Source organism: Episyrphus balteatus, chromosome 4 (genome assembly GCF_945859705.1).
Source record: "Episyrphus balteatus chromosome 4, idEpiBalt1.1, whole genome shotgun sequence".
Taxonomy (NCBI): Eukaryota; Metazoa; Arthropoda; class Insecta; order Diptera; family Syrphidae; genus Episyrphus; species Episyrphus balteatus.
The window spans coordinates 46,853,708-46,881,236 of NC_079137.1; the positions used below are offsets into that span (position 1 = coordinate 46,853,708).

The 27,529-nt window shown below is 30.5% G+C and overlaps 1 protein-coding gene and 1 long non-coding RNA gene across 16 annotated transcripts in view; one reads left to right on the top strand and one right to left on the bottom strand.

The window, feature by feature from the left end:
* The first annotated feature begins 211 nt into the window (after positions 1–211).
* LOC129917777 (uncharacterized) overlaps positions 212–27,529 on the top strand; it is a 65,567-nt gene continuing 38,249 nt past the window's right edge. For 6 of the 15 annotated variants that reach the window (XM_055997895.1, XM_055997896.1, XM_055997900.1 and 3 more), the window contains exon 1: positions 1,705–1,841. The gene's annotated coding sequence lies outside the window, so the exon portion shown is untranslated. The other 9 variants (XM_055997904.1, XM_055997903.1, XM_055997899.1 and 6 more) reach the window with 8 other exon arrangements.
* Positions 16,198–17,111, bottom strand: LOC129917779 (uncharacterized). The gene is made up of 2 exons (XR_008772858.1): positions 16,981–17,111; positions 16,198–16,693 (listed from the first exon to the last, which is right to left on the bottom strand). It is a non-coding gene; the product is annotated as an uncharacterized LOC129917779 (long non-coding RNA).

The following is a 27,529-nucleotide window of genomic DNA, read 5'->3' on the forward strand; positions in this document are numbered from 1 at the left end:
ACCACTATACAACAAAAAAATCAAAGAGAATATAAATACAAAAATCTACTCTACCACCACAAATAATATTATTTTGCTTCGGTGGATCTCACAGCACAGAGCGCGCCCCAGTGGATGATGGGGAAACTTATTTTGTATAGATGTTTTCATAGCTTTAATCGTACCCAGAGTTTGAAAATTTATATATTCTCTCGTCTCGTCAGTCTTGATTTTTTTTCCATTCGAGAAAGGTACGTGGCGGATAAAAAATAAAATCAAGCAAAAAACGACGCAAACTTTGCGATAAAATTAAATTTATTTTTCTGTATTAAAATAACATTTGCTCGACGCACACGGTTAATCTGGATATTTTCTGAAATATCGAAATCTATTTAAGATTTTTTAAACGTAAAAATTTTAATTTAGCAAATAAATTAATTTAAAAAATTAATAAAAAAATATAAAAAGATAAATCAAGCGAATAGATTGAATAAAAAAAAATCTAATTCATCTTTTAACACTCCCAAATTATTATAGGTGTATAAATGGGACACCCCCTCCCCACGGGTCTTTAAGTAGGGTGGCCAAAACAAATACCCATAGAGGGAGTTTTTTTTTTGTTGTTTTGAGGATTAAAAAGGATTTGTTTTTGTTGTCGTTGTCATAGGTGTTTGTACTTGCTATAAAGTGCGCTGGATTGTGGATGAACAAACAATATTGATTTTGATTTTCTGTTTTTGTTTATTTAGTTCGAATTCCATTGTTTCACAGCAAAAATATCCTTCTTCCCTTTTTCTTGGCTACATCACAATTCTAAATCGTAAATACACGCAATGCTGTTTTGATCAAGTGCGTAAATTTATAATTAAACAAAAAAAAAAATTAATCTCAAAATGTTAATATTTTTATTAATTTTTTAATTTAAGATTTTTACTTCAAGAATGTAAATAATTTAGATTCAATTTTATCTTCGTTGGCCTTCGAGTAAAAATTTTTATATTCGGTGAACAACAACAACAAAAAAAAAAATTTTATTTTCTATTCAAAAAAATTTCTTGGGGAGAAATTTTTCAAAAAAAGAAATAAGAAAATAGAAAAAATGTATATTTTAAAAAAATAAAAATAAAATTTATAAAAGAGAAAAAGGAAGAACATAAATTTTGAGATTTTCCGAGTGAGTTTATTTTGAATGTGTCTTCCTTTTTATTGTTGAACATTTTATTTTGACAACAAAAAATATAATAATTCTTGCACCAGTATTTATTTATGTAGGTATGTTAGTTTTTTTTTTTTTTTTATTTTTATTCATTCATTCTTATTTGCTTGATTTTTTCTTCTTTTCTTCTTCTTCAATAAAACAAGGAAATAAACCCTTTTTTTCAAAATCATTAAATTGCTTTTTTGATACCGATTCAATACCTACAACAATACGATACTTGAGTAGATTATTATTTTTTTTTATTATTATTATTCTCTCTTTAACTGTGGTGTTCTTCAGAAGAAAAAAAAATTGTAAACAATTTGGCAAAACAAAATAATACCTGATACAAATTGTGTGTGAAAAAAAATAATACAAAATCAAACGAAGAATATAAAATTATTAACAAACGAAATTTATATTTTCTTTATTCTTTTCTCTTTCTTCTTGTTCTTTTTTTTTCTTTTATTTTTTATTTCTTCTAAATAAAAAAAAAAATACAAACGAATTTTTAAATTAATAAACAAAAAAAAAAATCAAAAATATACTTGTGAAAAATAAACAAAAATACAAATATAAAACGCACCAATTTTTGATTGGATTGAAAATCATCAACAAAAATCATCAAAACCAACGGATTATTTCTGCACTCGCTGGGATAAAAGTATGTTAATATTTATTAATTTTTATTCGATTTCTTACAATTTTATATATTTTCAAAAATTTAGCTTTAAAATTAAATAAAATAAAAATAAAAAAAAGAGTACATTTTTTGTTACTTGGAATAATGAATTTTTAGTTCAATGTTATAAAATGTGTCTGGTACATCATAAAACCTCTTCTTATTCTTCTAAAAAATGATGGCTCCTTAAATTGTTGTTAGAAACCGATTTCGAGTGATTTTGTGGTCTCAGAAATGTTGGTTAAAATACATTTCGATTTTGAAATGAATATTTTTTTATATAGGTACAGGGAGTCCCAAAAGTAATAATTCAAACTTAACTTAATAGTTAAAGACCACACGGAGAAAAAATAACGCCAGGAATAACATTTCTTCTGTGATACTTAATCATAATATACACTCCTGCTCAAATTTAACGCACATCCTATTTATTTTAAAGTAAAGTCCTGCTATTACTTTATGCCACAGCATCATGGTTATTTTCTCAAATGAGACAATAGTGATCTTAAATTAAAGGTATGGAATAATATGTTTGTCGGGAAGATTTGGGGAGAGATTTGCTGAAGTCTGTCTGTTAACCCGCGAGCCTTTTAAAGAAGAGTCATAAAATTTCATGGAGTTAAATCTGCTTTACAACACCTACGGAGTTAGCGAGCCTTTCTAGACCTAAGTTAAGTACCCAAAAATACTTGACTGATGCCCTCGAACAGCATCTGGTTCCAATCACCCCTAGATTTGGTCCACAGTTTAGTCTGATGCACGATAATGCATGCTAGAGTAGTTTGAGAATATCTTCAAGATTTTAATATTCCAGCTTCGGATTAACCACACAGAAATCTGGATTTGAATTCAATAGAACATGTGTAGGAAATATTGAAAAGATGCATTCGCGACCGAAATCCACCTCCAAGCAGTCTTGATCAACTGAAAACTTCAGTGAAAGAAGTGTTAAAACAAAACCTTCAAAAGTTAATTAGTGGAATGGACAAACGACTCCAGGTTGTCATATGCGCTAGAGGAGACTATACCAAGTATTGCATACAATTATGGGAAAGAACCGTCACCCGCTTCCATTTTTTTAAAATTTTTCTTCTTAAAAATAAAAATTATTTTATAATCAGTTTTCAGACCTTGAATTGTTAAATTTGGTTTATCTTTTTTTTGGTTGATAATACTGTTGCAGTTTAGCATTTTTTCGACTTGCTAAACAATAACAAAACACAAAAAAATGCACCAAAGAATTTTAAAGACTTTTAAAATAAGATGCAGGGGTATAACTTCAGACAAAAAATGTGTGCGTTAATTTTGAGCAGGAGTTTAGTTAAATATACAAAAAATTAGTTAAATTTATCAGAAAAAAAGTTAAAAATACCAGATGTAAAGTTAGGTTTCCCTGCGTTATTTTTTTTTTTGTGCATTTTACTGCCTCTCAGAATTCTGTAAATTTTCATCTCGAATATTAGCGGTTTTCTTTTAATTGCAGACCTTGTCAAAATTCGAACAACCCCTTCTTTCAACCTCAAACTTTTTTTTTCGTGTTTGAAATTTATCAATTCATTCAACATTTCCCTAAGATTTTTAAGGGCAAGTTCAAGCATTATGGCACACCTCGAAAACACTTTACTACCAATCAGAGGCGTACATACCATTGGGGCAGTCGATGCATATTTGGATTGCAATTACTCAGCAAAAAGTTCTGGAAGAAAATTTTAGTTAAAGCTTAAAGTTAAGCTTAAAGATACCTTTATTTTGATGTCTTACTCGATGAATTTGGAGGAAATTTTTGAAAATATATATTTTTTTTTGCAAGGGGTACAAATAAAAAAATATGAATTTTTTTGCGTTAATGCATTGGCTATTTACTGTGAACTCATATCTGGGAATCAAAACTCGGTTTGAAACTCTGATAGTCCCCAGATATTTGCTTCTGAATGTAAGTAAACAAAATATTTGGATGCAAATAACTCAGCAACCACACCTACAAGAAACATTTAGTTTTTATTTATCCAATAGAGCTTAAAAAGACCTTTCTTTTGATGTCTCACTTGATTAAAAAAAAATTTGTTTGCCCCGGAGCACAGTGGTACCTTTGGTGATTTTTGGCGTCAAAATTAATTTGCTTGGCCATTTCTTTACGAAATTATTACAATGTTCAATAAAGCTAAGTATTTATTTTTTTCAATGAACTGAAATATACTTTTCTAATCCATTTTAATAAAAAATTCAAATCCGAAGTAAAAACAAGTCTATGACGTCACGTCAGAAGATAAAGACTCATCTTTAACATCTTATATCTCAAAAACGTGACGTCACAGGTTTTTTTTTTACCCAAAACAGAACTACGAAAACTATAAGACAGGCCAAAATGGATCTCGGGAATTACAACCAAGAGCGTTTCAAATAGATCTTATAGGTAGCAGTGCATCTTACACCCCAAATATCAATCAATCGATAAAAGTGCTTAATTGAAAAGAAAACAAAAAATGCTCGAAGAAAGCCCTGATCAAAAAGCATCAGCAGATAATTTCGAAAAGAAAAACTATTTTAAAAGTTAGGCCCCAACAAACAATATCCGTTCTTAAAAGCTTTACAGGAGTTATATTACCACCTGTAAAGCTTTATAGAAGCAAATTTGTTAGTCGGGGGTATTGCTACTTTTGTTAACAACAATAATCCAAAGCCTTCTGTGTTATTGTGACCTCTATAAAACATATTATTTTAGATATAAATTATAATGAATTGTACGAGTATAGGTACTGTTTATTTAAAAATAAAAATATTTCACTAAAAGCATTCAAAAAATTTTAACATTTTTGATCCCAATACAAACTTTGCTAATATTTTACATTAGAAGATAATAAACATTAACCAAAATAACAAAAAAAAAAATGATAATCCTTTAAAAGGGTAAATAAGCTTTCCTTTGTTTATCATTTTTCCAAAGAGTTGATTAGATTTTAACCTACTGCCACCCTTTTAAATTTTTTTATATCAAAAATTTATTGTCAAAGAAAGTAAGTTTCAGCTTTTGCGCAGGACATGAAATTAAACTCTCTTTACATTACTCCTGAAGTTTCTCTTAAAAGTAAAAAAAAAGAAGTACACAAAATGACATCATGGTTTGTTTTCGTGTCTTTACCTCGTGCAATCAGAAGGTTTATAAATTAAAAATTATAAGAAATCCTTAAATTTATAAAAAAAAAAACATCTGAAGGTTTTCATCCGGAGTCTTTTAAGTCTAATTTTTCTAGATCGGCACAACGGAATTTTTTATAAAATAAAAGCATTTCCAACATAAAATATATTCAGAATATTTTTTCGAAATATCATATGAATTTAATCAACTAAATGGATTTTGTGAACTTAAGTTGATGTTGATTCATTTAACCTTTTAAAAGATTGGAAGGTACTCTATTCAATTTATCTTATTTTTTGAAAACTCATTGAATATGTATGAAACCATATACCTATCAGCGAATAAAGTAAAAAGTTTTTGAGTTGACCTTTTAGAGTCACAATGCAGCCTTTAACCTTTAAATTTTTGAACAGATGCCAAAGATCAAAGAATAACATTTGTGTCAAAAAAAAAAAAAAAAAAAAAACAAGACGAAATACCTACCTTTCATGTTTATAAAAAAAACTTCAAGTCTGTGATGGCTTTGTCTATTAGCCACACAGGTAGGTAGTTTTATATGAATGAAAGGTATATATAGGTATTTATAGGTAGGCTTTTCTTTTGAGCTCATGTTCCTACATAAGAACATTTATCCATACACATAAACTTTCCTTTTCATCTAAATTTCAAAGATTTTCATTCATCATATGATTCGACATAAATTCTCTTTTTTATGCAGATAAAAACTTTCATTCAATTGAAGGCTATTTTCGAAATAACATAGGATATTCATCTTTCAAGGGTATTTATTTTTTTTTTTATAAAGGACATCTTTCCTTTTTCTTTTATTTAAACACATGTTTCATCTTTTTTTGTATGGTTATGAGAGATATAGGAAATCAATTCATTTCGTTTAAGGATACGATGTAATGTAACCAATTCTTATATCTCTTATTGAAATATTTTTTTTAATCTCAATATTTTCTGGACTTGCGCATTGTTTACATATTTTTTACAATTCAATAGCATTTTTGTTTACAAAATTTCATTTCGTGGGAGGAGGAGGGAATTTTTATTTTCGTTTGTAACCGGAAATGCTTAGGGTAGTTCTATATATGTACTTATACGCACAATTACATACAAAAAAAGGGTGGAATTCTCGTAGACGAATGTCTGGAGATTGAATAATAAATATACTATCATTTAATTTGGTAAAATGTAACTAAATAAAAAAAAGTAATTCATTGAAATTATCTTTTTATCTTAATTATGGCTTTGTTTTATGTGAAAAAAAGGAATAAAGATAGTGTTGCCATACGAATTTTATGGTTAGATTATAAATTAAAAAGAAAAATTGCTTCATATTTATGAAAAAAAAAAGAAAAAAAAAAGAGTGTGTGTACACATGTACACGCGACTGAAGTTATACTTCTCATTCAGTATACAGGGTGTCCCAAAAGTAATGGATCAAACGAAATATGGTGATAGGCCTCCTTAAGGGCTCTCAGAATTTGGTAACTTGTTCATCCCAAATCCTTACGGTTTTCGATTTAATGCAATTCTTGTGAAATTTCGAAAAATCCCTAGTTGGCAACAGTATTTTGCTTCCTGCGCCCATTATTGATTTTTGTTTTTTAAAATTCTTTTACAAAAACATTGCCAAATAATAAGGAACAATTAATTAATCAAAATAATTTTTATTCCATACGCCATTTCGCTGCAAATTAACTAACAGTTTCAAGTTTGATAAAAAATCAATTTTTAACTTTTATTTGAGAGCAACACGGCGACAAAAATTTCTACGGTGTGAGAATGGTTTATTATTTTAAAAAGTTGTCCTGCTATTGTAGTTTTCAAAAATGTATAAAAGTTTCCAAAGTTGCAGTTAGATCAGAAAATATTACAATTTGAATTCAACAAAACAGGGTTTTTCACAGCAAAAATTCAAACAAAAATAGACGCTTTTGTTCAAAGAAAAATAAACAAATAACAGTTCGAGAAATGTGTTTATTTTTGGTTGTTTTTTGTTCTGAAAGTCAGCTGAGCTGATGGTTGAGCTGAGCTGTTGGGTGAGCTAAAGTAAAGTGAGCTGAGCTGAGCTGTGATGGGTGAGAGGATACATTGATTTTTATTTGGAAAGTATAATGAAATATGAAGATATTTTAAACTTTTATAAAACACCATAGCTCAAGATGTTTGGTTCTAGTTATTAATGGAATTATTTTAACACATGGATATTTTTATAAATAAAACAGATAATTTTTCGTGATCTTTCTCTTGGTTTTTTTAACCCTAGAAAGATAATCATAATATACGTCTCAGAGACGTATGATTCTAAAAAAGATTTTTGGTCTTATGTTAACACTTTTTGTCATATTTATTTAACTCATTACTGAGATTATTTTAAAGAAGTGATATAATAAATCAAATCAATTTAACAAAAACCCAGAAATTTGAATTGAATTAGATGAAACAGTTCTTTACACGCCATACGTCTTACAGACGTAGATTATCTTTCTAGGGTTAATAGTAAATATATTTCTATTTTTTTAGTAAAATATTTCTTTTTTAATCATAAAAAAAATCAGGTACAATCCGGTTTTACGACTTTTTTCAAAATTCCGAGAAAATCGCGTTTGAAAGTTGGGGTAAATTTTTTTTTCGAAAAATCCCCGAATTTTTGAACGCTCCTGGAAGCTAAACCGCTTGAGAGCAATTTTTGGGAGTGGTGCCAAATGATAGCTTGTGTCATGGGCCTACGCTTTGCACATTATCAGATTTTTAAAAAATCGCCTTCCATGTTAAACCGCCACATCATGCCTTTTTTTTCAGAATCGGGCTTAACTTTTTTTTTACCTTTAAGTTCTCCTGGTTTGAGAACGCGTGTACCTACAGGGATGGAAGTTGTACCCAAATGTAGGTTAGCTACCTTTTGGCATCAAAAAAATTTTTTTCATTTTTTTCAAAATTCCGAGATATAGGCGTTGGAAGTTGGGGCGCTCACTTTCAGCTCAGCTCAAATGAGCTAAGCTATGGTACCTAGCTCAAATTTGAGCTGAGCTGTGACCTGAGCTGAAATGTTAGCTTTTTGCAACCCTGGCAACTTGCCACATGTAACTTGCCACATACAACTTGCCACATGCAACTTGCCACATGCAACTTGCCACATGCAACTTGCCACACGCAACTTGCCACATGCAGCTTGCCACATGCAACTTGCCACATGCAACTTGCCACATACAACTTGCCAAATGAAACATGTAACTTGCAACGTGTTGTGTCTTTTATGTTTGCCGTACTGCGGCGTACTGCATTTTTAAATACTAAAGTACTGCGTACTCTAAAGGTGAAACGACAGCCCTGCTACCCAGAGTGATCGCGTCATAATCCCTTTGACATTCTTGTCAAAAAAGTAAATTTTCATACCCACCCTCCCATAAGAAGTATAACTTCAAAAATTGTCGGTTTAGCCAAGATTTATTCATTTCTTTTGACACTTGTCACTTGGATTCATTTCACAGTTACTTGGTCAATGGCATTACCACGATTTTCTATTGGTGACACTTATTTCCTTAAGGAAATTGCATTCTTGTGCGCGAAGGGGTACAGTTGATGTGTTTATGTCAAATACTTTTGCATATAGCCCCTAACCCCTTTATTTGAATACTTCTTTTCAGTGGCAGATCTAAGACTTCATCTTGAGATTTTTCTTTCCATCAATTAAACATAAATCGATATGGAATTCAAACAAGAAGGAAAACAAATAGGTTAGTTTTAAAGTGATTTCTCAAAAAAAAAAACTAAACGAACCTGAAATGGAATGACCGTTGCAAAGGCTTCAAGCTAAAATGTCTTGATTTTCCTACAACCTAGTTCGTTACAGCCTAGTACGTAGATAAGGCTAAATTTTAGCTGTCATTTTTCTGTCCAAATACAACTTAATTCCTACCTTAATTTTGACATATGAGATTTATGGAGAGTATTAGAATGTTGTTTTTTATCCTGGATGTAAAAGATGACAGATGTGTTGTTAAATATATTTAACCGTTAAACAATTAATTTGATATGTGAATTTTACTAAATTTTGACAGAAAAGCTACATAGGTATGTATATGTACAGTTAAAAACTAAAATTTGATTATTTTACCTTCCGGATAGATTTTTCAACTTAATTTTAAATTTGGAAACAATTTTTTTTTATGGCAGATTAAATTACGAGCGATCTGCTTTCTTAAGATGTAAAATAAGTTCAAATGCGTGATAAAGTAAGAGAAATATTCTGAACAAAAAAATTAATTCGTTCATACTGGATTACCATTTCAAAAAGATACTTCGTTTTATGAAGATTTAAAAAATGCATACCTACAATTTAACAAAGTAAAGCTTTCTTTTTTTTTATTTAACAAATATATACATATGTATTTGTTGTGATTTTGTCGATATAGTCAGATCCGCTAAAAATTACTTTTCCTAAACGGTTTTTTGCATGGCAATTATACCATTAATTTTTCAATTGCCCTTCTAAGCTCTTAGAAGCACAAGTACCCAATACCAATAAGCATATAATTGTAAATCGATTATGTGATGTAGAATGCTTCGTAAGATAGGTATAACTTCACTTACAAAAAAAAAATATCCATTGAATTAAGCAGGCCCGGACGAAAAGAACCAGGTCCAAAGCCCCTAGGTGTTTGGCATTTTGGAGAAATTTAGAATTATTTCTTAACTCCTCAGATTTTTTGTACTGGCGCGGCGGTATAAATTGGAACCCTGACGAATCTGTCCCTACCACACATTTTGGTCTTGTTTTCCTTGAATTCGTCAAAATTGAGTTAATACTTACATAATTATATAGTCATCAAGGGGCACGGTAGTGCCCAGCCAAGTTCTCTAGCAATTTTCGCACTACACCTTTATTTAGAGGAAACAACTCAGGCCATTTTCGACCCCCCTCTAGCTTCCACACCAAAGATGCTGGAAATTTCAAACATTTATTGAGCTTGTCAAAACCAAACTCCTCACAAAATTTCAGCCTTTTACGATGAGTAGTTTCTGAGATATAGGGCTTCAAAAATCGCAAAAACCGTAACTGACTGACTGACTGACTCACTCACTCACTCACTGACAGATCATCAAAATCATGGAGAACTTCCCGTTAACGTAGAAACTTGAAATTTTACACGGTGATAGGACTTGTGGTGTGTACAAAGGGAAAAATCGAAAATTTGAGATTTTCAATTCAGAGGGCGTGGCATCCGCCCATTTCCGCTGAATTTTCATCAAATATTATAAAGCACTTCTGACTATCGTAGAATCTTAAAATTTGGTAGAATGGTGGAGCTGGTAGTTTGTACAAAGGAAAAAATTGAAAATTTGAGAATTTTAGCCAGGGGTTGTGGCAGCCGCCAATTTTCACTGAATTTTCATCAAATATAGAGATTTTCAATTATACAGCCATACCTTGCAAAAACTAGTGAAATCACAACAAAAACATTACTGTTAAAAAAGGAGCCAAGTTCTACTATGTTGAAATTATGCTGGCACAAAAAGTACTGAGATGTAAAAGTGTACCAAGTTCTAAAGTTTGGGTTCAAATTCGTTTCAATAAAATTTTGATTGTTTACTTGTACTCCAGTCAAAGCGTCATTTGACCTTGCGCTGAGAGGCACTGTCAGTTTTTATTTCATGGATCGATAGGGGTATATTTAAAAGGCTTAAACCCAATTTCTCACCACCTGATCATTCTTTTTAGCGGAGTTATTCACAAAAACGCATTTTTTGGGAAATTTTACTTCTAAGCTAATATCTTTGCTAAAGATTGTCGTAGACCAAAAAATAAACATACATTCTCTTCCTTATAATATTTTCTATCGTTATATGTAATTTAATTGTATTTGAGTGAGTAAATATAAAATGGCAGCCATTTAAAGTCAAATTCTTGTTGTTAAAAAACACATTTTTGTCATTATTTCGAAAAAAGCTTATATCATGATTGACATTTTTCTAACCAATTTTGTAGCCCTGTTCATGTCCTGCATTTTAAAGATGGCCGAGCAATTGATAAATGAACGCATGCAAAACCGGTGCGAAAACACCCAAAAATATCGTTTTTTGGGAATAACTCGACTTCAGAATGTCCTACGGCAAAAAATAAAGCAATGAATTGTTCGTTACAACATTTTCTATAAATTTAGTGCACATTCTTTTTGGCAATTTTTGAAATACCTAACTTTAAAAATCGGTAATTAAATGAAAAATTGTCAAGAGAACAATCAAAATGTACATATTGGAAAGACTTAATCACGGTTTAGGTTTTTCAGGATGTTATTCCGCAGAAAATTTAGGCTGTTAATTGAGGTCTTAAGCTTTACCATCCTTACGTGTGTTGGAACTGATAAGTTAGTACTTATAATGCACTGCTATCTACATATTTCATTCCACATTCTAAAATAAAGTGCTTTTAAAACCATATACAAATTCTTTCTCTTTTAAAAAATGCCTCAAAAATGATTACCACTTGGAAATCGAAGGAGGAGATTGGTCTTTTCAATCTCATTGTCATTAAGTTTCTCGATTTTTCAAAAACAACCAAAAAATAAACAATTTAAAATAATTCTGAATAAGACAATCATAGGTATCATTAATTTTTCCAGTGAGGTGTTATTTTCATTATAGACCTGCCTACTATTTTGACAAACAAATTACCCTCTATAATCGTGTATATGCCCTTTATTTTTTTCCATAATTATTTCACATTCAAAAAATGAAATCTACTTTTCTTGTCGTAACTACACCAGTGCTGTCATACTTGTAATTATGAATGTGTTGTAGGTATCTCAAAACTTCATTATTCAACAAGGTTTAAGTAATAATAATTATAGGTTGCATTTATTACTACTTAAAGAGTTGTCAAATTAATTTTTCAAAGAGCTGTTTTAGAGTTTGAGTTATTCCCACAAAAATCCGACCCATGTTAATGCCTTCGTGTTAAAATTATGAATATTGCGTCACCTTAAAAATGGTTCTGTTGTGTTTTTAAACACCTCCACCAAGTCTCAAAGCTTCATATAGTCATAATATTTGAAATATCCATTAACTAGGGGAAAAAAAATAAAATATTAAGGTAGACTTTTATGAAAGACTAAAAATGAGGTAATCCGACGAAAGTTACGACGGATGACGTGAAATTGACGTCATTTTTAAAAAAGTCCTCCTTTTTTACCATCAAGTAATTTGTGAAAGAAAAAAAACACACCCGCGTACAAACAACTCTTTCCTTCAGAAAACTCCTTGTGGCAAAAGTAATAAAAGAAGACAGTAGATTAAGTAAGAGAAAGTGAGAAAGAGGGAGAAAGAAAATTAGACTCTGCTACCGAAAAATATGTTTATTTCTTGAATATTGGCTTTGGCGGCTTGATTGTAGACTAGGAGCAGGAAACGAAACCACCATGACGAGAACCACCACACGAGATCGACATCGACCGACATGATGTCTATGTGGAGAAGAGTTGAAGAGTTTACATAAAAGACTAAATACATAATGTAAACAAGGTATGGACTAGGTCGACCTACATTTTGGTGTCTTCGGTCGATATTTAGGTACATCTATATGGAATGGAATTGTATGTGGTTTAAGGGAACTTGGTTATAAACACCAGGATTCGCAAATGGTAAATACTGCAGTGAATATTGAATTTTTTGTTGTTGTTGTTTTTGTTAGGGGCTTGAAAAAGTTTGTTTATATTTGAAAGTACAGTAGGCAGGCATAGAACATTAAATGAAAATGAAATTGAAAGCAAAACGTGATGCCAAGTTGGAAAGTGATGGGCTGTTAGATATATATCCTCTAGGGGAATAGATATAGTTTTTTTGTAGGTTAAGTTAATTTATTCTATATTAGGCTGGAATGTAAGTTGAGTCAGGACTCCATCAAAGTTTTAGCGAGAAAAACAATTTTCTTTAAGAATCAATTAAGGAGCTTAGCTTTTAGATGTGAAGAAAAGATTAGTTAGATGAAAGGTTTGGGTGGACGTTTTTGTAACTCCCCAGAGACTCATTAAAAAAAAAAAGTGTTTCTTCTTCTTTCGTTTTTGGGCACATTCGTAATTCGTATATTTTCGTGTAGGTAGGGTAGAAGGGGGAGGATTTGCCAGGATTTAGGAAAATTGACTTAACGCAAAGTTTTTACGTTTGTTTTAATTTTTTTTTATCTGATATTATTATTGACTTTATTATCTTCTCTTAAATATTTTTTTCATCTTGATATATTAATTATTTCTATTTTTAATAATTTATTCAAAAAAACGAAAAGTGATGTGGCAAAGCCTTCCCAGGTGGGAGGCTTTGCCACGGGGGTGGGGAGGGATTGCCAGTTACCTAAATATCAAAGTTAATACAAATAAAACCAATAATCATAAACAAAACTTCTTTTTAGCTGAAAATACGAAGAAGGGATTGATTTTTTAGGATTCTACCATCCTCTTTTGAGGTAGCTCGCTTCTGGCAAATGTACCCCATGGGCTGCATTTGCCAGATCAAAACCTACCCAAAACAAATGGCAAATGTACCCCACATGCTAATCTTTCGAAAATTTACTTATAACTTTTTTATAAGTTAAACAGTAAAAAAAACACTTCTACACAGCATAGTAGATATAATTTTCAAAAGATATTTGTATGAAATAGTAATTTAACCAGACAAATATTTAAAAGGAGAATGGGCAAGTTTGTATGAAACGTGGACGTTACGCGGCCAGGAATGAATTTGTTATTTTTTGATGTAATTAAGGCTTACATATATTGTGCAGAAGTTTTATCCCTGTGACGTATTTCAATAACGGATAAAATGCATTTTTGCATATAACACTTTATATATGTCTCAATGTTATAACTCAATTGTGTATTTTAAGTGCAAAATATTATTTTCTGTCATTTTCCCTGAGTCTGAAGACCTTTATCCTGAATATCCAACCACTAGAACCCAAACTATAAGCATTTTAAAACAACAAACTCAAGCCTATTTTTAGAGTTTTGTTGTTCAATTTTTTGTTACTTTGAATTGTTTGAAAACTTTCGAACATGAAATGGTTGTCTTAAAAATCTTATATTATGAGCTCTATTGGTCGGATTTTCAAGATTAATGTCTTCATGCTCAGGGAAAATGACAGAGCATCATATTTTATATTCCATATAAAAATATAAATCAGTTTTTCCTTCATACATTGAACAATGCATTAACAATACTAATACTGCATTATCTTGCATTCTTAACGCAATACAGCGAAACGTCCATAGGAAAAGTTTTTCTTGGGCTATAATTCTTTCATTTGATACCAATTTTATTGATGGCCGCTCAACGTCCAAAATGCCCATTCTCCTTTACGACGGTTATGTGCCTTTCATATTTTGGTTCTCAACATTAAAAAACTATCACAAGCGTCTAATTTATTTCGTGTCTAGCCAAAAGCTGTCAAACTTTGTAGAAAGTTTTCAATCGTAAATGTGCAACAGAAAATCATTTTTCAGTATTTAATATTCTGTTGGTTTGGAAAAAAACCTGGACTGGCAAAGGTACCCCATTGGCAAATGCTCCCCCTTCTACCCTACCTTTTGATCAAAGACTTTAAGAATCTCTCATCCATTCTAGACTTTTTAATGGAAAGCGTCGCTTGAATAGTGAAATATTCTTGAAAAACTTGTATGCTGTCTATTCACGCAAACTAAAACACAAAGTGTACAAAAGATGGTTCAACAGTAGCATCACTTCATTTCTCCGATCGGTCGTTTCCCGTTACAGCCTCTTTTGCTTGTTCAAACCCAGCTGTGTGAAAGCTTTCAAGTTGATTGAACTTTGAACATAAAGCGACTTAGCACAACTGAAAGTTGTTTAATTTCGGTATGGTCCCCGTAAAATAGCTATAACTTGGCTTATAAAGTATGCTTTGTGAGACTTCGGTAAGTTAGCCTGATTCAGCGTATAACCATTGTGGGTTTGGTTGTTTGGGTAATGAAGGCTTCAGAGTTAATCAAAAACTTTTGGTAAGCTGTGCTGTTACGTTATCTATAGGGACTTGGTGATATGGGCCTAACGATTTCACGGTCGTGAATAAGTCGATGACTTACTTACTCGACGTGCGCTTTGCAAGGATAGACACGGTTATCCCTCGTGTTTTGCCTGACCCAAGGTTCGCAGCTGGTTGGATCGGGTCGGACGGTGGGCTCACGGTAAGGTTATATATGTATATTATCTGATTCTTGGGGAAAATCCTTACCATCACACACAGTTGCCCTAATTCGCTTTTTTATGTTTACCTATAAACGCCGCACATAGGAGTATTTGCAGTAAAAACCTGGTCATAAGTCGATTTTATGAAAATCAAAATTGACACCAAAAAGTTTGGCAAAGTGGGTGCAAAATAAACATGTGTCAATATGCTGCACTCATTTTTTGTTTTTCGATCGTGTCTTGTTAAAAAATGAGTTCAAAGTTAACTGTTACATCCACCTCATTTTTATTTGAATGCGAAGTATTTTGGTAAGTGTTATTCTATATGCGATATCGAAGTGTTGTGATATAAATCAGTTATTCTTCAGTTATTTATTAACGATATTAATAATGTTTTGAAAATGTTAGATGGTTTTTTCTGTTTTAATTCGGACCTAGAACTAGTATCTAAAAACTTGATATTTTTGATAAGTTATTATTTGAACTTTAATGATTTTGTTTTAGTATACCCCGTTATTCTGCGATGAATTGAAACTTATGAGTTAGTTTATATATTCTTTAACACAATGCAACAAAAATTGGGTGCTCTTAGGTGCTCTTAAGTGAATCGGGGGTCAATTAGTTTTTGACTTTCTGATAGAAAATACTCCTTACTTTATGCAACGTTTTTTTATTTTTAAATTAAATTTACTGATGTTATTAGCGTATTTTATTTTGGGTGATCTTAATTGAGGTTGGGGAAGAGAGAAAAGAAACTGAGAATTGCGTATTAGGGATGAGGAAAAAAATTTGAGAAAAATAATATCGACAGGCGGAGTACTATTAATCATTTTTTTTAGTTTTTGGTAAAAAAATAAAAATAACAAAAACTAGGTTTATATTGTATTTTCTTGTAGGAATACTCATTTTAAACAGAAATAATAACAAGAACCACAAAAAATAATTATGGCCAGGTTTTTGATGACAATACTCCTATGTGCGCCGGAGGACAAGACTATCACCTTTTTACATACTCGTTCTCCTATCCCAGGGTATTCGGGCGTGTCTGCGTTTGATTGGCCTCCTATAAGTTTATACGCATTCGCTCATGTAAAGCTCGGATACGCTTTTGTCGGATGTCAATGTCTTCAGTTGGAATGTCACTCGGCGCGGTGCGGTTCGGAAGTTGTTTGGTCCTTAGATATCTTGCCCAAATCTGGAACTGTTGTGAAGCAAGATCTGTCACCGAACAAAAAAAGAGTTTTTCCTTTTCAGTCTAGCATTTAACTATATCTCCTAAAAGTATTTTAACGTTAGTCTTCAAAAAAGAAGATAGGTTTCCGCCTGGAACTTGTTGTTTGAAAACATAATTTTTTTTCCATGCTAACGGAACGGGCCTGATAAAGATAGCTATAATTCTGACATCGTGAAAGCTCAAGGCATATTCTCTCCTAATATTCCTCTTTCTGTTAATCCACTACATCAACGACTTCAAACATGGGTTGGGGTCAAAATTCTGCCGGGGTCAAAATTCTTTTGTCAAAATTCTGCTTTCAAAATTCTGCTTTACAAAATTCTGCTTTCAAAATTCTGCTTTTCAAAATTCTGTTTTTCAAAATTCTGTTTTTCAATATTCTGCTTTTCATAATTCTGTTTTTCAAAATTCTGCAAAAAATTAAAAAAGTGTTTGGAAAATGTTCAAAAGCGCGCGCTTTTTAACATTTTCCAAACCCTTTTTTAATTTTTTGCAAAATTCTATAAAATCATCTTCTTGAAAAATTATCTGTTTATTTGATTACTTACCTACATAATTTGCATTCTTTGAATGTATATTAATTTTTGTTTTATAAATGAATAAATTTGAAAATATTAAGAAAAGGTTTTGAATACTAAACATTTCCGAAAATAATTCAAAATTTTTTAATTTGTCAAATAAAGATGAATATTCAAAGATTTGAATAAGAAAAGGAATATCTTGTATCAAACAACTTCGGTTCCAATAAGTTATAGATTTTATTTGAAAGAAAGTCAGTCTATGCATTTTAAAAAATATTTGCGACACTTAAACAAAAAAATTTAGGAAAGTGCCAATGTTGAATTACATTAATGAGGTGTATTTTTCTTTAGTCAGCGCATATGCTATAAAAAAAAACAGAATTGGCAGAATTTTTTTGTTCAAGTATAATGCTGGCAGAATTTTGAAAAGCAGAATTTTAAAAAGCAGAATTTTGAAAAGCAGAATAGAAAAAAAGCAGAATTTTGAAAAACAGAATTTTCTTTAAAAAAGCAGAATTTTGAAAAGCAGAATTTTGAAGCCAGAATTTTGACCCGATCCCTTCAAACATCAATAGTTAGGTGTTTTTGGACTTCATGAAGCACTTTTAAGAATAACTGAGAACTGTCCTTTTCTTTGCAAAGCATCCATTGAATGTGGAAAAAAGTACCGTGAAAAAACAGTTTCTTCCTACAAATCGAAGCTCGACTTCTCTCTTTACCAATAAATTATTTTATTAGAAATGTTCCAAAGAACTTCCTATAGGTATATTTTCTATGGATAAAATTTGTCACAGATGTTTCTTTGTTTTTTTTTTTTCCACGAACAACGTTACTAGGTCAAACTAACGCAACTTTTTATCCACATTGTGTCATTGCGCCCGACCGAAACCTCAACACGACTTATCCCCAAAGATACATCACACAGCCACAAGAAGACATGTTCGTGTTGTTGTTGTATTTTTTTTTCGTTTGCACAACACCTGGCTTAAACCTCTGCCTTCTTCTTTAACGTGGTCGATGATGATAGTGCGGTTTAAATATTCACATAGAGAAACCCCAAACGTCATGTTGAGTCTATATATTTTTTTTCTACAGATTTTGCAAGCAAGTTCATTGTGGTTGTACCTATTCAAATAGCAAACGACGACCGCGGCGGCGGCGGTGGTGGTGGCGGCACTGTCTTTAAAAGCCAACTTGCCATATCGTAATGCGTATGGATTACCTACCTACTCACCTATAAGAGGTCCATCGACTAGAGTATTGGCAGACATGTGTGCCTCTATGCAACCTAGACAATTGCATGTGATCGCATCATCAAAAGAGGTAATCTTTTTCCGTGCATGTTTTGTATAAGAAGGCTTAAAACATGGCCTTCCTGCTGTCCACACAAGCCCAATACGAACGAGTACGTATTCAAAATGTTACGTCAAAGTTGTCGAAGTCGCCAATGTTTTCTTATAAGTCTGCTTTGTTGTGTCTATCAACGTTTAGAGCGGTGTATAGCAAAATGCAGTCCATGCGGACTGGTTGAAAAATTAAAAATTCAACTTCGAGACTGCAATAGGTAAAAAAATAAAAACCTTTGCCGCCACCACTCCGCTTTTACCTGCCTTAAACTATCAACAACACAAAAATGCAGGTCTCACGTGTCAATTAATGTAATGTCATGGCGGTTTCATTTAATATATCCGTTTGAAATGCGAAAAGGGGGGAATGAACTGTGTCGGCTATTTTGGTTTTTTGAACGGACTATGAGGTAGAAAAAAAAAAGCATAACAAACTACGAGTAATAATAATAATTATAGCTTCCTACGTGTTTTGCAAGAGTGCGAGTAGAGCTAGTCAAATCGAGCGGTGAACAAAACGTTTATGATTTTTGTTGTACACATAAAATTTTTAAAGAAAATAACATGAAACGTTTGCAAGAATAACAATGTTCCGAGTTCCGACAGTTATTGTTGCGTTTTAACTGTGGGAATGACCCATATGTTTTGTATAAGAGAAACAAATTATGTATTGCTTTATGTTGGTTAGCAGTTAGTATAGGTTGTTGTTTAATTAAATGTTTAAAGATACTTATTTGCAATTACACGATGTGGAAATTTGTTAACATGATTTTTATTATGTTAAAAAGACACAAGAGATGGATGCTCAATGTATGCATTATTTTTTTATTATTCGAATAATAATTATGGAGGATATATAAATTGAAAAATTGAAGCAGAATAATCCTGCTTTTGCTTTGGAGTATGCCATTTGATTTCTTGCATAAAAAGGAATTTTTAGAAAAAAAAATTTCGAAAATCCTTAGAGCCGTTTTTTAAAAGAATATTTTTTTATATAGGTACCTATAAAAATTTTCTAACATTAACAAAAAAAAAAAATCATGTGTGCAATTCACACGTGGTTGAAGTGAAACCTTAAAAATCATTTTTCTTGCAAAAAAAAAATTCGAAAAAAATATAACTTTTTTTTATTTCACAACTTTTTTTTATATGACAACCTACAATAAATTTAATACCATCTGAAAGCTTATTGTTTCAGCTCAAAATATTTATATCGATCATGTCTATAGAACATCTACAAAAAGAGCTAGAATTTTTTTAACCCAATTAGTTTTCATAAAAAAAGCAAAACAATCAATATTTTTTCTCTTCTAACGCCATTAAATCCATTTTTTAAATGACAACCTATAATAAATTTTATATCATTTTTATTTCACCTTTTATATGACGCTTCAATCATATTTCTACGATATCTACAAAAAAAAGTAAGAATTTTTTAAAGCCAACCATGTCGAAATTTCAAACTGAGATTATGGTACTTCCTACACTGGTGGCTGGTCATCGGCAACAGATCTTCATAGGTGTTTTGAGGTATTTTTCAGGTTTTTCAATTAATCCATTATGTGTGATATATGAAAGGTAATATTATCAGCATGCGTATTGAAGTTAAATAAATTTGTTATGTGCTCTAGATCAAAAGATACAAACATTTGAATATGAATTGAATTGAAATTTTGCACAATTATAATTTATTTAATTACTTATCTACTGTATTAAGTAATAGTAATTTCATTTATCTATCTATTAAAAGAAAAAAGTTGTGATCAAATGATTTTTCGTGTCGCTTTTTCGTTTCATCTTGTTTCAAATCACTACGATACTAAAGAAGTTTTCACTTCAAAAAGTTGGTAGATATGCCATTTTTAAGAAATTATTATTATCCAACATATAAAAACGAAGTTTCAATAAAATTCATCAACCCGTTTTCAGAAAATTGATTTTTATATAACGTTTTTTTTTAACATTTCTGTATAATTTTTTTTGTTGAAATCTGCTTACGAGAAATTCATAAATAAAAAAACCGTTCTACATACGGTACAAAAAATATTTTTTTTTATTTCCAAAGAAAGCTTTTACAAAACTTTTAATTAAAATCGTTACAGCCGTTTTTGAAAAAAAGTTGCTTTTCTATTTCCGTTTTATGACAAATAAAGTTGGTTTTGGTCCTAAAATTTCAATTTGTCCTCTAGGGAATCACCCAAAACTGTTAACTACCAAGTTTGAAGAAAATCGCTCCATTAGTTTAGGCTGTAGTACACACAGACGGACAGACAGACAGAATTGCCAGACCCAATTTTTTGGTATTCTCCATAACCGTAATGTCATACAAAATTGTTATCTCGAGTTCGATTTTTTTTAACGAATCCTAAACTTGCAATATAGCACCTATATCACAAGTAAAAAAGTTCAAAAAACTATCACAGTTAAATTAGTCTTTGAAAAAATCTATTGCGTTAAAAATTGCTGTAAAAAAATTTAATTTATGTAGATCTTTTTTTGTGTAGTTAAATGCAAGCATATTGCGTTATTTCTAATCAAATTAAAAACAACCAGTTTTAAATAAATAACACTTTAACCCCTATCAAAAAACAGTGTTACTATCATAAAAGAGCCGGTTCTTGCGCACGCACAGGAGGATAAATATTATATGAGTTTGCAATAATTCCTCGCAAACACTTACCTTATCTAGCTTTTAGTTTTGGTCATGCATAATATTTAATAACTAACCATGTTCACTGCAAGAATATAGCTAACAACTCCTCTGTATATAACATAGCTGCCGTATCTACATCGTAATAGCTTACACGAATCTGGCCAAACCAAAAAGTATCTATCTCACTATACCTAGTACCATGAAAACGAAAAAAAAAAAATCATTTCAAAATTGTGAGGTCATTATAGTTTCCCGATAGATAGTAGTTTTTCATACTTTTTTTTGGTGAAGTTTTTTTTTTTTAATTTTTTTGTTTTCCATGCACATAAAACATGGCAATCATTTTGTGGTTAAAGCTATACTTTTTTCAAATAGAATGTTAAAGAGATAGTCAGAGTGAGAGGATATTTTTTTATTTATTCCTGTTAAATGGAAAAATCGTGAAGTTTTTCCTCCTTTTTGCCAAGAAAAATTAAAACATAATTTTTTGGAAAGAAAATTCTAAAAAAAAAATGGCACACATTCGAATTCCGTGGCTGACTGGCGCTGGTGGCTTACTCGAAAATGTTCTAAAAATATATTTTTGTTTATTTATTTTTATTTATATTTCATTATTTTTTTTTTATTTCTGATTCATTCAAGTGGATAGATATTATGGTGTTGTGATTGAATCATGGATCACGTTTTCAAACAAGTCGATTATTATTTTATTTTTTTTTTTAATTTTAGAATCAAGATAAAATGTGTAGGAAGAATAATGATCTAAGCTCAATAATCAGAATCAGTTCTCGGGTCTTCTTGTATAATTTTTTACTCAAGCAGAAAATTGACATCACATTGAATTGAGTTTTCATTTCATTTTGAGTGACATTCTGGATGAATACATTACCTCATTCATTAACAATTCAGAAGTACAAATTCAAGAGCATCTGATAAGAAGGTATAACCTTACAAATGATGCTTCTAGTATATTCGGATAAGAAACAGGTTTTTAAACTTTTTAAAAGTTATGTTGTGGTAGGTATAATTTCTGGATTTTCAAGTATTTTTTTTTTAATAAATACAAACAATCTTCATAATATGTATAATAGGGTGGACCAAAAAAATTATTTTTCATTACTTTGATTTGCTCTACCGATAACTTGTTTTCTCGACACAAAATAATGCTACCCTAATTTATTCAGAATTTTTCGATGATGTTTAGGGGTTGCGCGCACCCCTTTTATAAAAAAAATAAGCTCTTTTAGTTTTTATTTTTTTTATAGCTTAAATAATTCTTTAATCGAAAAGCTGTTTGAGTAAAAAGTATTGAGTTTCAATAGATCTACTTACATCAATTTTTCATTTTTCAAAAAAAAAATTTTTGACTAATTACCAGGCGTTAGAAGTCGAAATTACTGATAAATGCTGGGAAAAAAGCCTTAAAACTATGTTTTACTGTTTTTTATAACGGTTAAAATTATTTTTATCGTATTCCTCATCAAATTTACTATAAAAACAGTGCTTTTATATTGCTCAATTCTTCTTAAATTGATAAAAGAAAAATAATTTTTAAAAAAGATCGTACCAAAACAAGTGAAGGAAAAATGGGGGAGGGTACTATATCTTGGGCGCCGAGATTTGATAACGGTATTTTGTAGAGGAGTTTAATACGATCATTTTTTACTATGGGAGGGGTGGTCTATCTGGCTCCGTTTAGGCGGGAATGGCAATTTTCTAAAAAATGACTTTAAATAATAAAAAAAATATTAAAAAACAATGGCAACACTTACAATTATGAATGATACTTTTTTCAAAAGCTAGAACTGTACACTTTATTCTAATTTTAAAGAACAGTTATTTCAATCAATTGTTTTTGAAATAATCGATTTAAAAGTAAAAAATTGGGAAAAAAAAGTTTAAAAAAACACATTAAATACTATTTTTGTCAAGATTGTGGATTACAATACAAAAAACGGCTGATAAAATAAAGTATCACAATTGATTCCTTATCAAATACTGAAGTCCACATGTTTGAATGCTTCCTAGTTTTTGAGAAAATTGAAAAATAAAAAAAATTCTTTTTTCTCAGACCAACTCGAGATCGTACTTTTGGTTCCACGAAATTTTAATTTGAAAACTATCCATACTTTTTAATGATGTTGTTGTTGATGCAGCGTCTTATAATATTGAATATCGAATATGTTTTTTGATGGTGGAAAAAATATCGAAAACAGCCATCAAAACTATAATCTGAGAAAAAAGAATTTTTTTTATTTTTCAATTTTCTCAAAAACTAGGAAGCATTCAAACATGTGGACTTCAGTATTTGATAAAGTTTAAAATGTAATTTTTTTCAAATTGGGAGTCGGTTAAAAATGAGGGTAAGTCGCTGAAGAGATTTTTTTGACAACAATTTTGAAACCAAATTACACACCAATTAAGTGGAATATTGCACACAACATTATTTAAAAGGTAGGATAAGAGGAGAAGCCTGAACTACATAGAAACACAAAGTGAAAAAAAAGTAAAAAAAAGGTTCTTATTTTTCAAATAATTTAAATTTTTATTTTTTTTCACTCTGTGTTTCGATGTAGTTCTAGCTTTACTCTTCAGTTTTTTTTTTCTTTTTGAAAATTGAAATGCAAAAATCAAAAATTTGAAATAATAAAAACAGAAAGATCATTCTCCAAAAAAGGAAATTTCGTCAAAGGAGAATGAGCAAATTTGTATGGAACGTGGACGTTAAGCGGCCATTAATGAATTTATTATTTTATGATGTTATTAAGTCTTGCATATGTTTTGCAGAGATTTTATCCTTGTGACGTACTTCAGAAACGGATAAAATGCATTTTTGCCACTTTACACTTTATGCAGATTGTCTCTATGTTGTAACTTTAATATGTATTTCAAGTGCATTATATGATACTCTGTCATTTTCCCTGACTCTGAAGACCTTAATCTTGAATATCCAACCAATAGAACCCAAACTATTAGCATTTTTTAACAACAATTCCAAGCCTATTTTGAAAATGTTGTTGTTCAATTTTTTGTTAGTTTTAATCGTTTGAAAAATTGTCGAACAAAAACACAAGCAGTTGTCTTAAAAATCTTGTATTATGAGTTCTATTGGTCGGATTTTCAAGATCAATGTCTTCAGGTTCAGGGAAAATGACAGAGCTTCATATTATGTTTTTAAAATAAAAATATAATTCAATTTTTCCTTCATACAATAAACGATGCATTAACAATACTAATATTGGAATATCTTGCATTCTTAACGCAATACAGTGAAACTTCCAATATAAAAGTTTTTCCTAAGCTATAGCTCTTTCATTTGATACCAATTTAATTAATGGCCGCTCCACGTCCAAAATGCCCATTCTCCTTTAGTGTTTTCAGTATACTTAGATCACATAACCCTTACATTATCAGCGATAAAGATCAATGAACTCAATAGTACACTTTTAAACAGGATAAAAATTCAATTTTATTCATTAGAATCAATTTTCATGCAATGATTTTTTTTTTATATTTATTGGTTCAACGAAAAATATTTATTTTCATTTATTATTTGGACAGTTATTTCATTTAAATCACAATTTTCCAATAAACAGTTTTAAAGTTCAAATTTAACTAAGTTTCTACTAAGCTTATAAAAATGGCACCAATTCATTTAATATACATACATATACGTACACTATGGTCAAATTGGACGTTAGGTGAACTCGGGCGTATACGTAATTTTTTTTTATATTCATAATTGTATTTTATTTCGTAACTTTATATCAGTGAAATTTCGTTAAAATTACTAAATACTACTACAGTCTGATGCTGTTAAAGTTCTGATTTCTTCAAAATTGTTTTAATATCTTGTAGATTATTAGCTTCTCGAATAGAATTAATTTTTACTTGCGATATAGGTACTATATATCAAGTTATGCATTCGTACAAAAAAAAAAAGTTGAGATAACATTTTTCCATGACATTACGATGGTAGACAATGCCAAAAAAGTGGGTCCCGGAAGTCCGTCTGTCTGTCTGTCTGTCTGTCTGTCAGTCTGTCAGTCTGTCAGTCTGTCTGTCAGTCTGTCTGTCTGTCTGTATAAGGAGCTACAGCCTAAACGGATGGACCGATTAATGTCAAACTTGGTATGTAGCGTTATTTGGCGACTCTCCAGAGGGGTTTTTGGAATTAATTTTTTTGGACCAAAAATAACGGTACTTGTCATATACCGATTTTAGTAAAATTAAAATATCTCGAAAACGGCTCTAACGATTTTGTTTAAAAAATTCAAATGTTAGTTTTAAGCTAAAGTCTATCTTTCAATAGAAAAATTTTTTTTTGAAAATCATAGAACCGTTTTTTTTTCAAATCCGATTATCTCCGAAACTGCTTATTCGATTTCAACGAAACTTTTTGTGAAGAAGCATTTATATAATTTTGAAAAAAATAATTTTTGGATTTTTAAAAAAAATTTGAAAATTTTTTTTTGAAAAATCAAATTTTCGAAAACGGGACATTGAACTTTTTTGAAATTTTGTTTTTAGATGTTGATTAGTGATTTCTACCAAATGGCATACTAATTTTATTTTAAAACTTTTTTTCCAAAAAAATATTTATAAAAAATTAGTTTTTTTAAAAAACGGCTCTAACGATTTTGAAAATTTTTTTTCTAAAAATGCATGTTAATATATCAATCAAAACTGCATACTTGTTTTGGAGGGCAATTTAATTTCAGATTTATTTTATTTTTTTTCAAAAACGAATTTTGTTTTTTTTTCCAAATTTATATATAAAAAGTCTTAAAAATTTAAGCAACTTTAACTCTAAGAGCAAGTTCGTGCGACCCAGTCGTGCATTTTATTTCATTTGCAATTTCAACTGAGTCATTTTATTTAAACCATATTTTTACGTTTTACGGTTTCTGCATATTTCTTCGATACTTCTAAAGTTTCAAGGTATGAATCACTCTTTATAATGTTAGCGGCATTCCTTAGCCATAAAACTTCAAAAAATAAATAAAATGTCATATATGTAGTTCGTTATCGATGGTATAATCATAGTATATTTTTATTTCCTCAAATGAAATAAATGTTTATTTTCTCTATGAGTACCTAAGCTTTTAAAGTTTCAATTCATTTATATGTATACAATTATAGTTATGTAACAACTTCCGCAAAAGATGTCCCAACCAATCCCCTTGAACGGTAAAAAGATAATATTCAATGTCATTAAACAGTTACCCTTTTCAACTGTTAAATGCCCTTAAGTTTTTCTATAAAAAGTAAAAAAGAATCAAAATAACCGGTTTTTCCTTTATTTTTTCTAGATTTAAAAGTTACTTCTTTATTTGTTTGCATTCCACTGCAATTACACTTTGCTCCAGAAAACCAAAACGAACGACAACCACAATGACGCCAAATAATTAATGCACACACTTGACGTTAACTTGTGTCCGTAAATAAATATTCAATTGGCATGCCATGGGAAGTGCTACCATACATACAACAGCACAGAGAGTTCTTCTTCCTCTTCATGACGACAAGTCTACGAGTTAAAGTGTACCTATACCAACCATTTCCGTTCAAAGCCCAATACGAGCAAAACGGGAATTTCAACTGCGGGTGACAGTTTCTAATTCTATTTTTGCATTTCTATCCTCTACTATTTTTTTTTTCTTTTTCTATAAACTCAAACTCAAACCATCATGGATGTGGTAAATAGAGGGAGACCATGTTTTAAACATTTATGTAGGTCAAATGCGTGAATACGATAAAATTATGTCCAAACCTTTAAAAAAAGTAAAAGAAGATAAAACGGTAGAATCATTTAAGTTTTTTTTTTTTTAATTTAGCTAATGGACATTTTTATTTGAATGTATGAAGGGACTTTACTTAATCCATTGGATGTGAACGCATTTTTGCTCTAAATTATCACATAAGTAGTTTTTTGTGTTAGGTACAATGTACCATATAAGTTTGAGTATATAATTAAAAAAAGTTGAGAGTACTTACCGGCTAATTGAGTGAAAAAATTACATATTAGTTGGGGGGACACTGGAATAAAAGCTGTTAGTCGGGGTACATTTTAAAACTCATATTATATCTGATGAAATCCTAATGCAAAAATATACTTACGTTAAGTTCACCCACACTTGTAATCTATTTACATTATGTAGCCCCCCAAAATACCTTTGCAAGATGTTTTGTGATGCCATGTAAGTTTTCAAAATTGTTTAATTCACCTTTGGAAAGATTACCGGCCTCTGGGTTATTATTATTATATTATTACAAAAGATTGAAGTTGTTTGGAAAAAGCTTTTCTGAAATCATATTTAAGTTATTATTCCTCCTGAGAATTACAGATTTTGCATCTTCGAGTCCAAATATCATCGAAGATGGAACATTTTTTTTAAAAAAAGGTACGTTTTCATCGCAGCATTATGTACTGAATACTGACTTCAAGGTTCTCAATACAGGCTTTTATGGACTATGTACAGTACATTGTACATTAGGGTGGGTCAAAAAAATTTAATTTTTTTTTTTTGATTTGGTAGGAAATTGAGCGCTCTTCAAAAAGGCCTTGTACCCTTTT